At 45.1% G+C, this 11,937-nt stretch overlaps 1 long non-coding RNA gene across 1 annotated transcript; it reads left to right on the plus strand.

Moving 5' to 3' along the window:
* The first annotated feature begins 3,895 nt into the window (after positions 1 to 3,895).
* LOC109705540 lies at positions 3,896 to 4,494 on the plus strand. Its single transcript, XR_002214781.1, has 4 exons — positions 3,896 to 3,968; positions 4,053 to 4,168; positions 4,239 to 4,350; positions 4,440 to 4,494. It is a non-coding gene; the product is annotated as an uncharacterized LOC109705540 (long non-coding RNA).
* The last annotated feature ends 7,443 nt before the right edge of the window (positions 4,495 to 11,937 follow it).

Genomic DNA, 11,937 nt, shown 5'->3' on the forward strand with positions numbered 1-11,937 from the left:
TAAAGCTTAGAGGTGAGCTTCACCCCTTTCATGATAGAATCCAAACTAAGGTTTGGATTGAGCTAAGGATGGTTTTTATGGAGTCTCTAGAGTAGATTGAAGCTTCTTTTGCTTCCTAATGAGATCAAATCCTAGGTTTTGATGTGGGTTGAGCTAGGGCACCCAAATCGGGGCTTTTGCTTGTGAGGGTTTCAAAGTGAAATTGACCTTTTAGAAACCTAATTGGGGGTATTTCCGAGGCGTTGGTGCGCTCGGATTAACGTTACGAAAAGCCGATGTAAAGATATGAGCAAAATGGTCTAATAGGGCTTCGTTTTGCTGCAGGTAGCAAACTAAGAGGCTAAAAATCCCAAGAAAATCGCCGTAGCATCCTGGTACGCCTACGAGGTGAGTGGTGCTATCCAAACTTGTTGGAATTCCTTTTATGTCTAATGTGTCACTTTTTGAGCATCCATGAGTATATTGTTGCATGCATAGTAGGGTAATGAGATTATGATCATGTGAATGTTTGCATTTTGTGAGTTCAAGTGCATCATTAGATGGTTGAGAACCAATAAGAATGTAATAACCCTATATGTGCATGTATGATGATAAGAACTTGAAAAAGTTAAAGAACAAGTGGCATATGACATGAGGACAATAAAATGTTGAGAATAAAAGCGAAAGATAGCCTAAAGTTGTATAAGAACACTAGAGTTAGTGTATGACATCAAAGAGAAAAGTGTGGCATCAAGTGAATAAGTGAGTCATAAAGAATGCTAAATGCTAGAGTTAGCATCAAAAGTGTGACATAAAGAACGATGGCTAAAGTTAGCATCAAAGTGTGGCATCAAAGAACATTAGAGTTAATGTATGACATGAATGATAATAAAGAATGTAAAGAACACTAGAGTTAGTGTATTGACATGGTCAAAGATAAAGAATGCAAAGAATATGAGATTGACACAATGACATACAACCTTAGAGCTAAGGGTCATTTGTGCATAATTCCTTAGAGTTAAGGAACAGATTGAACTGAATATCCTTAGAGTTAAGGATTGATCATACTCGCTATAAGTCCTTGCTCGAGGGTAGTCGCTCCCCCTCAAGCGATGCGCTCCGGAGTTTGTCATCACTAGGTTGAGTTACTCAGAGGACGGTCCTAGCGGGAGGAAGCTGAGGGCCCGCGATCATAGATTTTGAGTTGGTGAGTTAATGAGGCGATACCCCCGGGTTAGTCTTGAGATTGAACGAAAGAACAAAGAACAAAGAACCTTGACCATGCATTCTTCATGAATTTATATTGAGCATCTTATCGATAGCATTGTTCAGGCATATTAGCTGCATTTGTATAGTTGGCTACTTATCTGCTTATTCTTTCTATTATGCCTGAGTTAGACCTAGTGGGAAAGTCGGTGAGATTGGGGCCGAACCCACTGGGAACTTTGTTATAGTTCTCACCCCACTATTTCCACAGAGCCAGGACCGAGCGAGCCGGCGAGCGACCGCGGTAAATGTATCGCACCTTAGTCAGAGGCCACCAGAGTTGGATTTACATTTTGCAGTAGCGTTCCCTTACTTCATCTTTTGTACTTGAAGATGTTTAAAGTAAAGAAAAAGAATATAAAGTTTTATTTTGAGGCAATGTGATGTAAAAAAAAATGATGAAAAGTATGTAAAAAACTATCAATGCAATGTATGTGATCAAAAGTTGAATCATAATACTTGAGTAGATGTTTAGTTTCCTTTCTTTCACTCATGGCTATTGCTTACCCTCGTGTAAGTCGTTTGTGTATGTTTCCGCTAGTGCTTTTCTCTACTTGAAAATGTACAGGTGATGAGCCTTGGGCGGATAGGGGAAACTCTATCCGTTCGGCGTCTGTTTGACGTGCTCAGGCCAGCCCAAATTGGTATCGGTCCCAGGTCGTGACACCTGCCCTCGCCGCGCACACCCTGGCCTCTGGCGCGCGCCTCTGGCCGTCGGAGTAAGCTACATTTCCTCCTTTTCCCTCAACTCCTCCACCACCTCTGCCCGTGGACCACCCAGGGTGATCCTCACCTCGGGCACCCCCCTCTAGCAGCAGCCCCGACCTCCGGCTACTCCTCCAGCTGGTCCCCATCGTCGCCGTCTTGGCAGTTGGCGGCCTAGTTGGGTCAGCTCGGGTCGAGGGCATTGTAGCTTTTGGCCCGCGCGCCGCCGCCACCTAGGTTCGGCCGCACCGCCCTCCCCCGACCCTCGGCGACCTCCCCTACCGGTTGACGCCATCCCTGCAGGCCACCGTCGCCACCTCTAACAGCCTGTGACCGCCCCAGATCTTCTCGGGCCGAGGGTGAAGCCAAGCCTCCCCTTCACGCCACCGCCGCCTGGGATCGGCCGCGCCGCTTCCCTCCGGCCTCCGGCAGTCCACCGCCGTCGCCCTTGAGCTCCCCGCCGGCCGCCGTGGCCGCCACTGCTCCTAAACCCGAGCCCTAGCCCGTGAGGGCTCGAGTTGCTCAAGCACGGCTACCACGCCCTGCAACCGCCTATTTGGTCGGTTTGGGTATGCCGAACAGACGCCGAACGGACAGAACTTCCCCTGTCCGCCCAAGGCTTAACAACAAGGATCACGTACATTTAGTTGCCTAGGGAACATTAACCACATACATGATTCATTGCGAGTATAAACAAGCAAGAGCAAAAGAGAGAGTACTAGCTATTACATTTTCATTCAACCATTTACATCATTAGGTTACATTTTCATCTCCAAAATGCATACATTAGGTTTATATGTTCAACTCATGACATATACATACATGTACAACTTTCCAAAAGTAACCTCTCACAAAATACATCACGTCTCTCACATGCATAGTGTACTCTAATGCATAAGGAAAGCTGCTAACTACTAGGGCGCTATACCCTTACAATGATCCTCGCCCGGTCCGCTCGAGCTCGGCCCTGCAACAAAGTGGGATGAGAACTAATAATAGTTCCCAGTGGGTTCGGCTGCCGACTCCACCGATCTTTCCACTAGGTCTAAGTAGGCATAAGTAGATAGATATATGGAAATAAGCTGCTAACATAGTATGAAATCTACTACAATGCTACTATGCCTCAATCAATAGTAAATGAATGAAAGTCTACATAGTAATGAAGTCAACTTTCATGCTACTATGCTCAATAAAATATGTCATTCATGTATTCATCACCCAATCAACATGGCTAACCCGAAGGTTCGCCCGGACTCATAGTGCAATCCCCTAGGTGAGGAGGCCCGACCGCTCGACCCACCCGAGACCGTCTGCTGGACAAGTGTAGTATACTGAATTTATGTAATTGCGAAGTTCGAGTAAGGGGAATGATGTTTGGAACCTTCCCACATGTTATAAAGGGTTTAAAGATATTTATGAATAAGTTTAAGAGTAAACAAAATGTGGGAAGTGAGAAAGTGCATTGCAATCTCGAAATTTGGCCATTCTGCATTGGTGTACCGGTACAGCCCTCATGCTGTACCGGTACAGCAAGCAGCAGAGTCAGCTGCTGCGGGACAGCAGGGCCATTTTGGTCTTTTTACTTCCTGTTCTTATCTCCATTGACCCAGCTCGACCCTTGAACTTATCTGAAGGATGCTGAGGCTTAGAGGAAGGGTTTGGTCTTCCTCCTACTTTCTCTTTCTAAGGGTTTTTCTCTCTCTAAGATGAAATAAGGCCTTTAGCTTATTTCCTCTCTCTTTTTGATGTTAGCTAACCAAGGAGACTTGATGGAACCTCTTTGCTGAGAAAGGAGATATCTGGGGTTAAGTTATTTACAACTCTAATCCAGGAACACCTGAGTTGGAGCTTTGGAAGGTATGTATTTGACTTCTCTATAGTTTAAAGTCTAGGTAGTGAATTTCGGCTTGTTGTGGCAGCCGGTTTGGAGAGCATGGTGTAACAGCTGTGGAGATCAGATTTGTGATGTTTCATCAGTTAAGAATCGGAGAAAACTGCTGAAGGAAAGTTTAGAAAAGGTAATTAATGGATTAATTACTCTTTCATTACGATTATACCAAGTTTATTGTTGAATATTAGGCTGATTTGGCGATAGTTCGCAGCGAGCTTGCGACTGATCATCGGATGGTTTCGCGATAGATATTTGAGAGTTTCTAAGAGTTAAATCTTGTATTTGATCCTGAGCTAAACAGGGGTCCAAGCCGTAGCCTTATATAAGGTGAGAATTTTGCTGAATAGAAGGTACTTGATGCTGTTTTAGTGCAGATTTCTACGCTCATTCGCAGCAGGTTCACTGCAGGAAATCGGACACTTTGAACATTAATCCGCAGCCCTCAAGAAATTAGATGTGGTGCACTCTAACCTGATCTTAGTGGGGTTCAAGTTTCGATTACATATTAGGTATATTGGAAACCTAATTTATGATGTTTATTTAGGATACTTGAAGAATATTGAATTGAGTTCTTTGCTGATTTTAATATGTTTGTTAGGGCAAGTGTGGACCAGCGAGGACCCTCGATACGTGAACAAGTTGCCGTTTAGTAGGTGGGTTTGACCTCACCAGAGCAAGTGAACCTCCCTATGTTCTATATGATACTATAGAATTACTTATATGTGCAAATACATGAACAAGTACTCAATATCGAGTAATGAATGCTATAAACATATTGATCTTCACCTCGATTAAGTAAGAAGAAGAATCATGAGAAAGGAATTATTGTGAATCTCAATGCATGGACATTATATGCTTTGTTACGCCTTTATGAAATAGAGAACAAGAGGTTAGATACAATGGTATTGACAAGCTTAAGGCTAATGACATATATGTACAATTACATTGCTTTCATGTACACCTTGAATCTAGTAGTTACTAGTATGTTACTTTATGACTGAATCCCGACCTAAAGGGCGGGAGTTGAACCTTACATGTTCAGACATGCTATTTGAGAACTGTTGGGTTATGAATTATGCTTGCTTGCCATTGTGCTCATTCGCACAAGCTTGTGAGAGTCGCTCCCTACAAGCCGGCACTCCGGAGTTTGCCTACGCGACAGATGCTCGCCCGTGCGGGATTGAGTGCCGAAGTAGATTGCCGTGGGGAGTGTATACTACCACGGGGCCATTAGGCGCGGCGCAAGCTGGACTACCTTGAGTAAGTCCCTATGAATTAAATCAATGTAATAAATGATGACAGCAGAGGATTATCACTGAATAGTATACAGTTACATTTTCACTTGACATATTTGTGCTCATTGTGATTGTCTTACTAGTTCTGGTTAATGAATATATCTGATAGCATGTTATATATTCATAGTTCTTTATCATTAATAAATTACCATGTTATAATTGCTTTACATTTTTAGCAAATCATTATGAGTCTAGTGGTGTAATTCGCCGAGGCTGGCGGCTTACCCACTGGGAACTATTGTTAATAGTTCTCACGCCCTTTTTATTGTTATTTTTTCAGAGCCACCTACAGGAGAGGCTAGGGATCGTGGCAAGGGAGTTGCGTCTAGCTAGACATTGCTAGGAGCTTGCTAGTTGATCACCTTGCTACTCGGGCTACGACCGAGGGTGATGTCCCAGTGTATAGAGAGACTACCATTGTACATATGTTTTGTGTACTCTGTGATGTATATGAGTATTTGAACCAGATGTTATAGTTTTGGTACTTTTTGTTGCACTTACATTCTTGAGTTAGTTACTCTTTGTTCTTCTGTTGATTGTATTGTGGACTTATACGCTGCTCTGATATCAGGATAGGATTTTCTATGTTTTCTTTCCTTCGACTTGTTTCTTGTAGACGCCTTATATACTGCAGGTGTATGGCGGGTCTGTGCACATACCGGATATGCTTCTGCTGGTACCCGGGCGTGATAACAAGTACGTTAGTCCATCATGTGATAACTTCGGAGCTCACTGCTTGGGTGGAGCGACCACTGCCAAGCGAGAACAGACTATGTGAGTATGATCAAATCCTCTCCAACTGAGGATACCCTACTAACTAAGGTTAACAACGACATGGGAAACCATCTGTAAGGTACTGGATTTCTAACATTATGAAGTTATGGTGCACATTTAGTTGGAAAGCCATTTGAATGGTTCCGGTGAAGTTTTGTGAAGTTCGGGAGCATTCGGGCGTTTCGGTGCGCGTAGGCGCGAAAACGAAATCCGAAAGGTTATGTTGGACCATGACTAAATCCGGCTTAGCGTGGATGGAAAGATGATGAAAATACGCTAGAAAATATATTTTGAGAGTCTCGGTTTGATTTGAAATGAATCGGAGACCAAATGAGCAAAAACAAGCGAAAACGGAGAAGAAACAGTAAAAGGCTGAAAATTTGGCTAAGTCCATAAGGCTGATTTTCTAAACCTACGGGGACAGGTCCCTCAGCCAAGGACTGATCCTTGAGGGAACGGTCCCTCAAGCAAGGACCGGTCCCCGTAGCCCGAAAATTGTCACGCCCCCGCCCCGAAACCACTACCAATTTGGCACGATTCGGGCCCGTCGGGCGGACCACCGAACGGACAGTACCTCCCATGTCCGCCCAAGGCTCAACAACAGGAATGTGTACAAGAATTTACCCAGGAATTCAAATTCTAAACATACACATTCGACGGGGCACAAACAGTGCCAACAACTAAAAGCAAGTTGTCACGCCCCAGATTACACTTTCCCCTGGCGCGCCGACAAATCCGCCGTATACAAAGGAATTTCCCCTGTATACGAAGCGATAGCTGTACCTGTAAATCAAATACTACTACGAACAGTAGTAGGGAGCTACTAGAGAAAACAGAAGCTAAACAAACTGAGTTTCATATACATAGTCCAAATCCAAAATACAAAGCTACTCGCACTGGTGACTTAAGTCCACTATGTACATAAACTCGAAACAAAACATCTACCTGCAGTAGGGGCACCTCTAGCTCAGCACGTCGGGTAGGGCTCTAACTCGCGACGCCCTTGCCTCGATCCTGATCCGCGGAAGGTGCAGCAGCCGAAACCTGTGGCTCTGCAAAACAGGGGTAACAACTGGGCGTGAGAACTACTGTAAAAACAAGTAGTCCTCAGTGGGTACGCCCAAAACAACATCGGTCCACCCACTAAGTCTACAGAAGGGAGCAAGAATAGTAGGAAAAGCAGGAAGTACACTCTACCGCTATCAATCACTACACTATCATGCTCTACACTAACCAACTGTAGGAAATGTCAAATCTGACCCAATCCAATCGGGACTGTAAGCATACCCGTCCCCGGGACTGTGAACACACCCGTCCCTGCCCCGTTGCGACTATCAGGCTCTATCCACACTAACTGGTCCGTGGAGAGCAAGTCCAACTGGCATGAGCGACACCAACGCGAAAGCACAAAGCCTGACTCCGGAGTGGCACTCGTGGGCGCTACCCAACCGAGTATGCAGCGTATCTCTGTCGAGCTCAAACAGGCTCCAACTAGCCAAAGTCAAGTGAACAGGGTCAAAACAGGTCTACAAACCAAACCCACGTGCCCTCGGCACAATCTGTGACCAAAACAAGAATCTGGGTCCACCGCTAACCCGAACGGCACCCAACGACCCGAAACAGCCTATACTCTGCTGAAAAATAAGCTCGGCACCTCAGCACGAGCGTAAATGCCATCTAAACTACCCCAGGTATCCATCGCACTAATACGGCAACGATACAATCGAAACACGGCTCCTAGAGCTAAATCTGGTAGTTTAAGCATATGACGGGTCAAAACGCAGGTTTTCTCCTAAGTCAAATTTCAAGTCCAACATGTATAATTTAAATATTCATTTCAGCATGCTTCTACATTCATATTACATTCAAGATGCTAATCGATGAATTAAAGCATGATATACAAAAATCGAACTATACACGTCGACTAAACATGCACTTAGGAGCGAAACCGATGATACACCCACCTCTAGTGCAATTCCTGGCAGCACGGAACTCCCTCGGCTGCGGCACAACCTGCTGGATCGACTGAAAATGTCCGAGTCTCAAAATCAAGCTATCTCCAAGCTATCAACATCAAAATCCACAATTCAGTCCAAATACACAGCAGCAGAGAAGAGAAGGGTTTCGACCAAGCTAACCTTCACCAAAATCCACAAGTAAGGACTTCGTGGATTCCTCTCGCAGTCCCGAAACCAACGAATCAAGTCTCGTCGAAATCCGATGCTCCTACGTCGAGTACGAGCTGAAATACTAACAGTCGACGATGAAGTTCAGCAAAACAGCACTTAAGCTTAAATATCCCAATTCCAATGTCAAAACTCACCTAATGAACTCCAAATCAGGCGAAGAGGGTCCCAATTCCAGTACTGGGTGATAGGGAACGTGACTCAACTCCACAAAGCCCCTGCTTCCAAAGTTCACCCCAAAAAGAACTCAAAAACTTACAATTCTGTCCACAGCAACAGCAGCAGAGGAAAACCTGAGTTCGACTGAGCTAACCTTCACCAAATTCTGCGAATCAGGGCTTCGTGGATTCCTCTGGAAGTCTAGAATCCAGCAAACCAAGTTTCGTCGAAATCCGACCTTCCTACGTCGCGCACGAGCCAAAACACTGGAGGTCGTCGCTGAAGAACTGCAGAATCAGCACTCCATCAAGCTAGATTAATGGAAGTTTGATGCAAATTGGGAAGATTGGAGGGATTGGAAATGCAATTTATGGGTTCCCTGTGAAGAAGAGAGGAAAAGAGCTCACCAGGGACGCTTCTTAGCTATTTATAGGGTGAAAATAGGGTCATATGAACCTCAGGAACAAAGGCTGCAATCTGCTGTTCCTGCAGAAAATCCGAGATCTGGGCGCCCTAAACTCAGTTCTGGGCGCCCAGAACTTCCAGCCTGCACAAACAGCCCTCATCGGTTCCTTCGCCTGCGGTATGCTGCACCCTTATCCTGCTCCGGCGGCCCACACCTACCACCAGCCACGCGTCAACGCGATCGATATTCATGATGTAGAATTTCCGGACCCACTTCTGGGCGCCCGGAACATAGGATCCGAATTAGCTTCCAGTTTTAGTTAAATTCGGCACTCAGTACTGGGCAACCTAAAACCATTTCTGGGTGCCCTAAACTTCTGGGCGCCCTAAATCCAATTCTGGGCGCCCAAAACTAGCAAAACTCCAGTTTTGCTTATTTGAGTGCGCCGAGTCCAATTCTGCATCCAATTCGTGCAGAATTGACTCCGACTCAGTCCGACACTCTCCAGAGATGTCGACCAGTCTAAAATACTGAAGCCAATCCTATCCAAAGCTCAGGAACACTACACAAGTAATCCACAAGATATGCAAGTGAAATAAAGAAAGTACTTTACTAACTATTACAATAGTTTGCATTCTTCTACATTTACATCTTTTCTCAAAATGAATACATTTGATCATCCAAAATACATAGCTCTCCAACCTCACCTACATGAAACTCTCAAATACATAGGTGTGTTAATGCAAAAAGGAAAGCAACTATACTACCACGGTCTCACTGCTCGGGCGCGATGCCCTTACCGCGGTCCTCTCTTGGCAACCCTGCACCTACCACTGGAAATAGAGTGGGGTGAGAACTATCTTCCATAGTTTCCAGTGGGCTCGGCCGCCGACTCCGCCGGTCTCCCCGCTAGGTCCAAGTGGGCACAAGTAACAACAAGTAGACAGATATATAGATATCTGAAAGCTGTAAATGACATAATAGAAAATCTATGCTACTATGCCCATAATCATGTGTAATGAATGCATGCATCATATAGTAAAGGTATACTATCATGCTAACGAGATCGATACATGTTCGATAAATAATGTTCAATGACCACATTAATTTTACATTTACCAAATCTATGGCGAAACCCTTGGGTTCGCCCTCAACTCACTTTTCCATCCGAATTAGGTAGGGAGCTTCATGTGCTCCCAAACCCGGGACTATCTGAGGACCTCCATGTGGTCCCTATCGCCCGACACTCCGGAGTACTCGACGATAATCCTCTCCATGTGAGGATATGGATGGCTATACCACCCCAAATAACAGACCGTGAGCTTGATCTATCCTCTCCACGTGAGGATTCCCTACCATCTAGGGCTAACTTCACAATCGAAACTCGTCTATGTCCTCTCCATGTGAGGATAACCCTACGAACTAGGGCCAACAACACTCGGAAGTCATTTATTCCGACCATCATGCAAAATATTTAGCTTTACTAAATTCATTGTTCACAAGGCATTTTCTAAGGGATTCCACCTATCCCTAAGTTCATAGACTTCTAGTGTCATATACACTACATTAGTGCCACTCGTTATGTTCTTTAAACACTTAGATGTCATTTTCTATGTCACCAAACACCCATCGTGTCCATCTCTTTTCTTTAGCACTATAGGATCCACGTTTCAACCCAATCCTTACCTATCCATTTTCACCAAGTATTCCATGTACACTAGGTTAATATATAGAAGCATAAGGAAAAGGCATTACAATGCAATCCTACAATACAACATGCAAGAGATGAGATTATGCTATTCTAAGGCAAAGAAAAGAGCTCGGTTGCTTCGGGATGACACCCTCCACCTTTTCTCGTTGTAGAGGTTCTAGAAATGCCTCTCGCCGAACGTTACGACGAGGTCTCGGCTTTACGACGAGGTCTCGGCTTCCTTGGTCCAAAATAATGTTCAATCGGCCTTATTTTGCCGATAGCTTTTCTCCCGCTCGACGAATCGAAATTCCGACTTTGCCCCAGCGTTTAGACACCTAGCAATTAGGTTTACAAGGCTGCGAATGAGATCAATCTCATACTTTACCAAAAATCCCATTTTGGGTGCCCTAGGGTTCACATCTTGCCATTTGCAATTTGGAACCCTAGCCTCTAGCTCTAATCCACCAACAATGGTACAAGAGGTCCATTTGACCCCATTTCAAAAGCTCAAAACCCAAAAACCCTAGATTCTACATGTTAGGGTTCAAGAGCTTACCTCTGGATTAGCTCCAAGGGAAGAAGAGAGGGAGATGGAGATGTCCAAAGCCTTCCATTTGATCTCCTTCTTCTCCTTTCCTTCCTTCTTCTTCTTCCTCTTTTCTTCTTCTTCCTCTTCTTTGTTCTTTCTTTTCTAGAGAAAGAGAGAGCAAGAGAATGAGAGAGAGAGAGAGGGAAATGAAAGGCTGAGGGAGAGAGAGGGCCCATATGCCTCTATAATGTAACAAAATCCATTTTAGCCCCTCAACTTTTCATCTTATCCACAGCCCTCACTGGGCAGTTTTCGCCCAGAAGGACCGGTCCCTTGTCGGGGAGACCGGTCCCCGAGAGTAGTCCTCGTGGCCAGAGGGTCTCTTCGCGTTCGAGAACCGGTCTCTCCCCGGGAGACCGATCCTCGGGAGACCGGTTCCTACCTGAGAGACCGGTTCCCAAGAGCTGGATTTTTGGGACTTAGCCAAATTTTGGCTTTTCTCGCTGGTGCCGCGTTCGGGAATTGGTCCCTCCCTGCCAGGGACCGGTTGCATCAGCACCCTGCAACCACCAGCCGATGAGACCGGTCTCTCTCTACCAGGGACCGGTCCTAGAGAGTAAATCTGCCAAGTGCAGGTTTTCGCACTGTTTGCTTTCGCGGACACGTTTCCAATGCACTTTTTGTATTTTGGACAACTTTAACTTTCCCGAAAGATTCTCACTCGACGATTAGTCGATCCTGGACGAAGTACAACTCTCGAATTTCGAGAATTCACTTCCTTACATCCTCCCCTCCTTAAAAGGAGTTTCGTCCTCGAAACTAACTCAACTCTTTACTTAACTTAAATTTTTACCTCATTCCTCAAATAGATGAGGATGGTGCTTTCTCATTAGATCTTCGAGTTCCCAGGTGGCTTCGCGATCATCGTGATTGCTCCACCGAACCTTCATGTAGGGAATTTCTCGATTCCTCAGCCTTCGCACTTCTCGGGCGATAATCATCACCGGAAACTCTTCGTAGCTCAAGTCTTCTTGAAGTTTCGGTGGCTCATATA

This window comes from Ananas comosus, unplaced genomic scaffold (assembly GCF_001540865.1).
Source record: "Ananas comosus cultivar F153 unplaced genomic scaffold, ASM154086v1, whole genome shotgun sequence".
Taxonomy (NCBI): domain Eukaryota; kingdom Viridiplantae; phylum Streptophyta; class Magnoliopsida; order Poales; family Bromeliaceae; genus Ananas; species Ananas comosus.